Source organism: Chinchilla lanigera, unplaced genomic scaffold (genome assembly GCF_000276665.1).
Source record: "Chinchilla lanigera isolate Chin_1 unplaced genomic scaffold, ChiLan1.0 scaffold00004, whole genome shotgun sequence".
Lineage (NCBI taxonomy): Eukaryota > Metazoa > Chordata > Mammalia > Rodentia > Chinchillidae > Chinchilla > Chinchilla lanigera.
In genome coordinates, this window is record NW_004955405.1 from 9,747,226 (window position 1) to 9,754,583 (window position 7,358).

At 42.1% G+C, this 7,358-nt stretch overlaps 1 pseudogene; it reads right to left on the reverse strand.

Moving 5' to 3' along the window:
- Nucleotides 1-857: 857 nt before the first annotated feature.
- LOC102018255 lies at nucleotides 858-1,633 on the reverse strand (annotated as a pseudogene).
- Nucleotides 1,634-7,358: the final 5,725 nt, after the last annotated feature.

Below are 7,358 nucleotides of genomic sequence, written 5' to 3' on the forward strand. Positions count from 1 at the left end.
ACTCACCTACTTCACTGAGGGGTTGTCACCTTCCCTCCCTCCACTTTAGGGAAAATCTAGCATTCTCTGGCTTCTCGCCCACTTGTAGGCTGATGCACACACTGAAGGAAATCAGACGGTCAGACCGAGTAGGCGCACCGTAAGTGCCTGCTGACTACATCCGGGTCCACCTCCACGCAGGAAAACATCCAGACACAGCTTACCCAGCAGCACTTCCAGAAATACCTCGTTCTCCTCAGTCTCCACACCCGTCTTCATTATTCTTGGTCCACTCCTAGCTGACCTCCTGGAGAAGGCCGTTCCCCGGGTTGCCTGTCTCCACGTTAGACGGCTCTCATCTCTTCACTCGCTATCTTCTGTTCATCGTACCCTAGAGGAATGGGCGCTTGTCATCCTTTCCAGGCCTTCAATCCCACCCACCCCACATTTTCTTGGCTCCATCGGTTCCTCTGTCTCCCTGTTGCCCTCCTCCCTCGAGCTGACAAGCAGCCCACAGTTAGAACAACCTCACAACCTTGATGCAGTTACCCACTCAGCCACGACTCTATCGTTTCTCTCTCCACTACTAGCTGGATTTGTGTGCGTGTGTGCGTGTGTGCATGTGTGTGTGTGTGTGCGCGCGCGTGTGTGCGTGCATGTGTGTATGTGTGTATGTGCGTGCGTGTGTGTGCGTGCGTGTGTGCAGGTGCGTGTGTGCGTGTGTGCATGTGTGCGTGTGTGTGTGTGTGTGTGCGTGTGTGTTGTTTGTTTGTGGTACTAGGGATTGAACCCAAGGCCTCATTCATGTCAGGTAAGCACTCTACCACTGAGCTACAATCCCAGCCCTTTGAATACATGTATTTGTTTTCCTCTTCCAGTCAAGTGAGGGAAACGTTATTCAGGGCCCAAAGCCACCCCAGAGGAAAGGCGGAAAGAGAGCTTTTCTTGCCCTTCTTCCTGGGGCGCGGCTTGTTGGTGTGGCTGCGCCTCTTGCTGCAGTTGGCCGCGCAGAGGCGCAGGCGGGAGTAGCGCTTGCAGCAGACCATCTTGACGCAGTTGTGCTTCTGGGCGAGCTGGCGCAGGGACTGCTGGATAATCGCACCTCCAGGTGAGGGACCAGGAACAGGGTGGACTCTTTTTGGATGTCGTAGTCAGAGTCTGGGCATCCTGCAGCTGTTTACCGGCAGATATCAGGCACTGCTGATCAGGTGGGATGCCCTCCTGGTCTTGGATACTGGCTTTGACATTCTTGATGGCATCACTGGTCTTGACCTCAGGGTGATGGCCTTGCCCATCAGGGTCTTCACAGAGATTTATAGCTCTGTGTTCACCACTTGGGCATCTTTTTCAATATTTAAATATACTACCAGGCGTGGTGGCACACACCTGAAATCCCAGTACTTGGGAGGCTGAGGCAGGAGGATTGTTGCGAGTTCAAGACCAGCATGGGCTACAAAGTGAGCTCAAGGCTGGCTTGAACTGCATAGTGAGACCCTGTCTCAAAAAGAAAAAAAATTAAATGTACAGAAAAGTAAAATGCTATAACAGAGTACAATATACTTGTACCTAGATTTAACAGTTAGCTATATTTGCTTCATGTTTCTTTACCTGAAATCATTTAAATTAAATTAAGACATCATGATACCTTACCCATGAATACTTTAGAATGCACCTCTTAACAACAGTATCTTGAGCTGTGTGTGGTGGCACACATGTGTAATCACAGCACTTGGGAGGCTGAGGCAGGAGGATTCTTGTGAGTTTGAGACCAGCCTGGGCTACATAATCAAGTTCAAGGCCAGCCTGCACTGCCTAATGAGCTACTGTCTCAAAAAGACCAAAAAAAAAAAAAAAAAAGGAAGATTGCATCAGATATTTTGAAGCAATACTTTTGGTCATAATAATTAATAACAAAAGTGACATCAACTGGGGGTTAAACAGACAGTTACAGAGCAGATGTCTTTGTAAAAGTAATTTTTGCATAAGCTTGTGTTGACCCTTGTACAAAGCGGTGATCTGTCAGAATCTTTTGTGAGAGTTACTATAAGCCAATCATATGCAAAACCTTCCTTCTTAAACTCTTGGCTCTATTTACATTGTTGCTATTGTTAGCATTGACAAAGCAACTCTATTTTGATTTCATCATCTTCCACATTTCTTTTGCATTTCAGTGTATGTCCAATTTTTTGTGTGTGGGTTTTGTATTGTTTTGCTTTGTTTTGCTTTTGAGACAGAGTCTTGCTATGTAGTTCAGGTTGGCCTTGAACTCACTATGTAGCCCAGGTGGACCTCAACCTCATGGTGATCTTCCTGCCTCAGCCTCCTGAGTGTTGGGATTACAGGTGTACCCAACTTTAATGACAATTTTGGAATCATAGTTTTATTGTGTTCTAGTGTCCAGTGTCACTGTGAGAAAGAAGTCTAATGCCATTGTCTTTCTCTCCCCTCCATGATGTCTTCATTCTCTAAGTTACTTTAGGATTTCATGTCAATAAATTTTGGTAAATTTTCTTTTTCTTTGACCATTGCTGTCATTGTTCTGCTCTCTTTCTGAAATTCTTGTTAGTTGAATGGGAAAATGCTGAATTGATTTCCTAGGATTTTGTCTTGCTTTATGTTTGCAGTACTGCAGATTGAACCCGGCTGTATCACACCAAGGGCTATCGCATTCCTTTCCTGTACTTTCTATTTTGAAGCCAGTTCTCACTAAGTCACTAAGTTGCCCAGGTTAGGCTTAAACTTACAGCTCTCCTGCCTCAGCCTCCCAGAGCTGGGGATATTTTTGTTATCTTGTCTTTCCTATTTTCCACTTTTTTAGAAATATTAACATTATTTTTCAATCCCTTCCTCTATTGAATTTTCCATTTCTGCTATTATAGTCTTAATATTTATACATTTTTCTAAATCCCTGAATGTTCTCTCTTAATGGCATCTTTTTTTTTTTTTCAAAAATGCAATACTTTTATCTAAGAACATTAGTTATGGTTATAACTATAAATTTTATGCTTTCTTCTCTTCCATACAGTTTTAATTATAAATTTGAGATTTGATGGATAGATTATAAATTATAAATTGGAGATGGATAGAATCTAATTGGCAGTGTTATAACAGAAACAACAGAGCAGAAAGTTCAAGTACTGTCTTTGGAGTAAAAAGACAAATTTACAAACTGGCTCTAGAATTTCTGTGCTGTGTGAATTTATGAAATTGTAAACACTGGCTGAACTTCAGTTTCCTAACCTAAAAACTTAGAATAATAATACCTATCTAACAGGGTTATTGTAAGGATGAATTTATTTATTTATTTATTTTTATGATCTTTTTGAGACAGGGTCTCACTATGCAGTTCAGGCTGGCCTTCAGCTTACTTTGTAGCCCAGGCTGATCTCAAACTTGCAGTGATCTTCCTGCCTCAGCCTGCCAAGTGCTGGAATTACCAATGTATGCCACCATGCCCAGCCTATAAGGATGAATTTAAATGATGCACATAATCTCTTTTTCATAATAAGTAGATATGTTTCAGCCAGGCATAGTGGTGCATGCCTGTAGTTCCAGCTCTTGGGAGGCTGAGGCAGGAGGATTGCCACAAGTTCAAGGCCAGCCTGTGCTACATAGTGAGTTCAAAGCTAGCCTGAACTACATAGTAAGACCGTATCTCAAAACAAAATAATAAAATAAAATAAAATTTTGTTTTGAGACAAGATCTCACTACATTGCTCAGGCTGACCTCAAATTTGTGATCTTCCTGCCTCAGCCTCCAAAGTAGCTGGACCTACCATTGGGTACCACTGTGCCCAGCTGATACTTTGGTTTTTAATGATCAACTGAATATGGCACTTCATCATGGGTAAACGTCTTTGGAATTAGATTCCAGACTCCCAGTCCACATCTTTTACTTCCTTCTTTCCTCTAGAGCACTTGACACCTTACCTGATCAGTGAAGCAGTGATCAGTGAATGTGTGGAGAAAAGGAGAGAAGGATGCACAGAGAAATCTATCATTCCATGACAAATTGAATCTGAATCTATTGTTCAGTGGCAAACTGAATGCAATGACAAATTAGATAACCTGAAGGTGATCCCAGGTGCTCAATTTGGGTTGTCTGGAAATCGACCAGCTACACCAAGGGTTACTACTATCTTGCCTGCAGGGAGAGCTCTGCTCCCACCAAGTTCCCACCTAGACCTGTGCATGTTATTCCATGTTTGCTCTCAGAAGTGTCTGGCACCCTGGCCCTGCTCTGGGATGTCTCCAGGAAACTACATCTTCCAGTGCCTTTGCCCTATCAATTGTAGGTAATTTCATACAGTTTCTGTGTTGTTGTGTTGGGCTGTAGTTTATTCATTTTTATCCCATTGTACAGAGCTTCCAGTTAGTGGCTATTATTTATAATGCTGATATGAACATTTTTGTGTCTGTCTCATGAAAGAGACATGTTAATACTCAATTCTCAGGTATATCTAGGACTGGAATTGCTGGGTTGAAAGGTACAGCATGTGTAGTTTTTACTAGGTATCCACAAATCTCCAAACTTGTTCCAGCAGCATGTGGGAGTTACTGCTCCTCTACATCTTTGTCAGTACTTCAGATATATATATATTTTTTGAGACAAGGTCTTGCTACGTAGTTCAGACTGTCTCTGAACTCACTATGTAGCCCAGGCTGGCCTTGAACTTACATTAATCCTTCTGCCTCAGCCTCCCAAGTGCTGGCATTACAGACATACACTACCACGCCTGGATCAGATGTTTTAAAATTTTGCTACTTTTGTGGATATACAGTGATATCTCATTGTGTTCAATTCACACATTTGTATGGAGACTAAATAACTTTTCTTGGAGTTATTGGTTATGTGTTGTGAATTCATATTCCTGGCTAAATTTTTAACTAGCTATCTTTATGTTTCCTTTAACATGTACTAGTACTATGTATATTCTGTGTGTTATGCCTTGTTGTACTTATTTTCTCAACAAATATTTTTAAGCACTTAGGCTCAGAGGATACAAGAACAAGTAGAACAGATCAAAAAATTCTGAGTTCATGAAGCATACATCCTAATAGAGGAAGAGAAATAATAAGCACAGTAAATAAGTAAAGTTCATCTTGTTATATTTTACCCACTCTTTCATGAATACTGCAGAGAAAAATAAGGTGGGGGAAGGGATAGGGTGTTCTCGGGCAACTTAATATACAGTGTTCAAGGAGATCCTTGCCAACAAAGTAACTTTTAAGTAAAATCGTACAGACAGTTAAAAAGCAGGCCATGGAGACCTTTAGTGGAGGAGCACGTTGGGCAGAAGGAACAATGACCGTAAAGTCCTGAGTGGTGGCATAAATCGTGTGTTTAAGGAAGCACAAGGAGACCACCGTGGCCAAAGCCAAGCGGGAGAAAAGTCCTAAGACATGAGCTACGAGCAGTAAAGCAGAGTACGCGTGTGTGCAGAAGGTGAAGAATGTAGTAGACCACTGCAGTGTTTTGCTTTTTCCTCTTGGTGAGGGAGGACCCTTCGGAGGAGAAGAAAGTTGGAGCACAGGAGTGACACAGTCGGCTTACTGCTCAGAAAGCCCACCGGGAGGACAAATAGCTCGGTGGCTTCAAACTATCTCAGGTGAGATAATGGTGCTCTTGAGGGAGGGGTGAAAGGTGATTCGAGATAGATAAAAGATAATCCAGACTGAAGACCCAGCAGAGGGTGGGTAGCATTCATTAGATACGTGTGTGTTGATTAACCTTTGTTTTCCTACTCTAGAAACTTTTTTTTTCTGGCAATACTGTGGTTGAACCCAGGTCCTCCACAGGGACCTACATCCCCAACCCTTTTAATTATCCTTTTCTAAAAAGTTTTTCCTGTAATTTAAAAAATTTTTTATTAGTATGTGTTTGCAGCGCATGATGATTACGTTCATCCTGAGGAGTTGGTACGGGTATGTAACACGTCTTTTTTTTTTTTTAAACAGTCTCACAAGGCAGTTCAGGCTGGTACTGTGTAGCCCAGGCTGGTCTCAAACTTGCAGCTGTCTTTGATGTACATACCACATCGTGATTCTTTTTTAAATTTTAGTTGATGAGTACCTGTATGCAGTACATGTTCACATCCTTGAGTGGGGTTGGTGCACGCATAAGATGCGATTCCCTTTCTGCATCCCTTCCCCTTTCCTGCCTTCCCTCTCCCCATCTCTCGGTGCCCTCGCTCCCTTCCTCTTTGTTTTCATACATGTTTGCAGCACCCTACGCTATAATCCTTGTTTGCAGTGGGTATATTTACATAGCGTGCAGCATTTCTTTCTTCATCACTTATCCCTTCCCTCTCCCTCCATCTCTCGGTCCCTTCCCCTTTAAGAACAAACTACCTCCCTATGTCCAATTACAGTGAGTCCCCGACTCAGGAGCACTCGAGTTGCAAACTTTCACAGGCGTCCTGTATACGACTCACTTTGTCACAATACGAACAAATTCGATTTATGAACATTCCCCCGGAACACAACTTATTCGTAAGTCAGGAACTTACTGTATCTATTTTTTGTTTTGCTTTCTCTTTTTACTTAGGGTGTCTCCTATAAGAGAAATCATATGATATTCAAGGTTATCTGTCCAATTTATTTCACTTAATATTATGTCTCCAGGGTCATGCATTTTCCTACAAATTACTTAAGTTTCTCTTTATGACAGAGTAGTACTCCGCTGTATGTAAATACCACATTTTCTTTATCAATTCATCTGTTGATCTATTTACAAGCTGCTTCCAAGATTGAGCTATTATGAATTGTGCTGCTCTAAACATGGGTATGGATGTGTCACTGTAACATAATGCCTCTAACTCTAGATGCCTACAAAGGGAAGAACTGGGTCAAACGGAATTTCTAGCTTCAGTTTTTTGAGGACTCTCCATACTAATTTCCACAGTGGTTGTACTGGCTGACACCCTGTAGAAGCACCACCAGCATTTGTTGTAATTTGATTTTTGATGATGGTTAGTCTTTCTGGGTTAGGATGGAATCTTAGTGTCGTTTTAATTTGCATTTCTGCACTGGCCAGCGATGGTTGAGCATTTCTTCATGTATTTTTTGGCCATGTGTGCTTCTTTTGTGAAGTGGATAATCATTTTGCTTGCCCACTTTTTAATTGGGTCTTTCGTTTGGGGGAGGTCCAATTTTTTTTAATTCTTTGTGTATTCTAGACATGAGTCTTCTATATGAAGAATTTATGGTAAAATTTTTTTGCCCACTCTTCAGGTGGTATTTTCACTTGGTTGTTTCTGTGCTGTGCAGAAGCTTTTAAATTTAATATAGGGGCTGGGGATTTAGCTCAGCGGCAAAGCGCCTGCCTGGCAAGCGCAAGGTCGTGAGTTCGGTTCCCGGTACCGGAGAAAAACAAACAA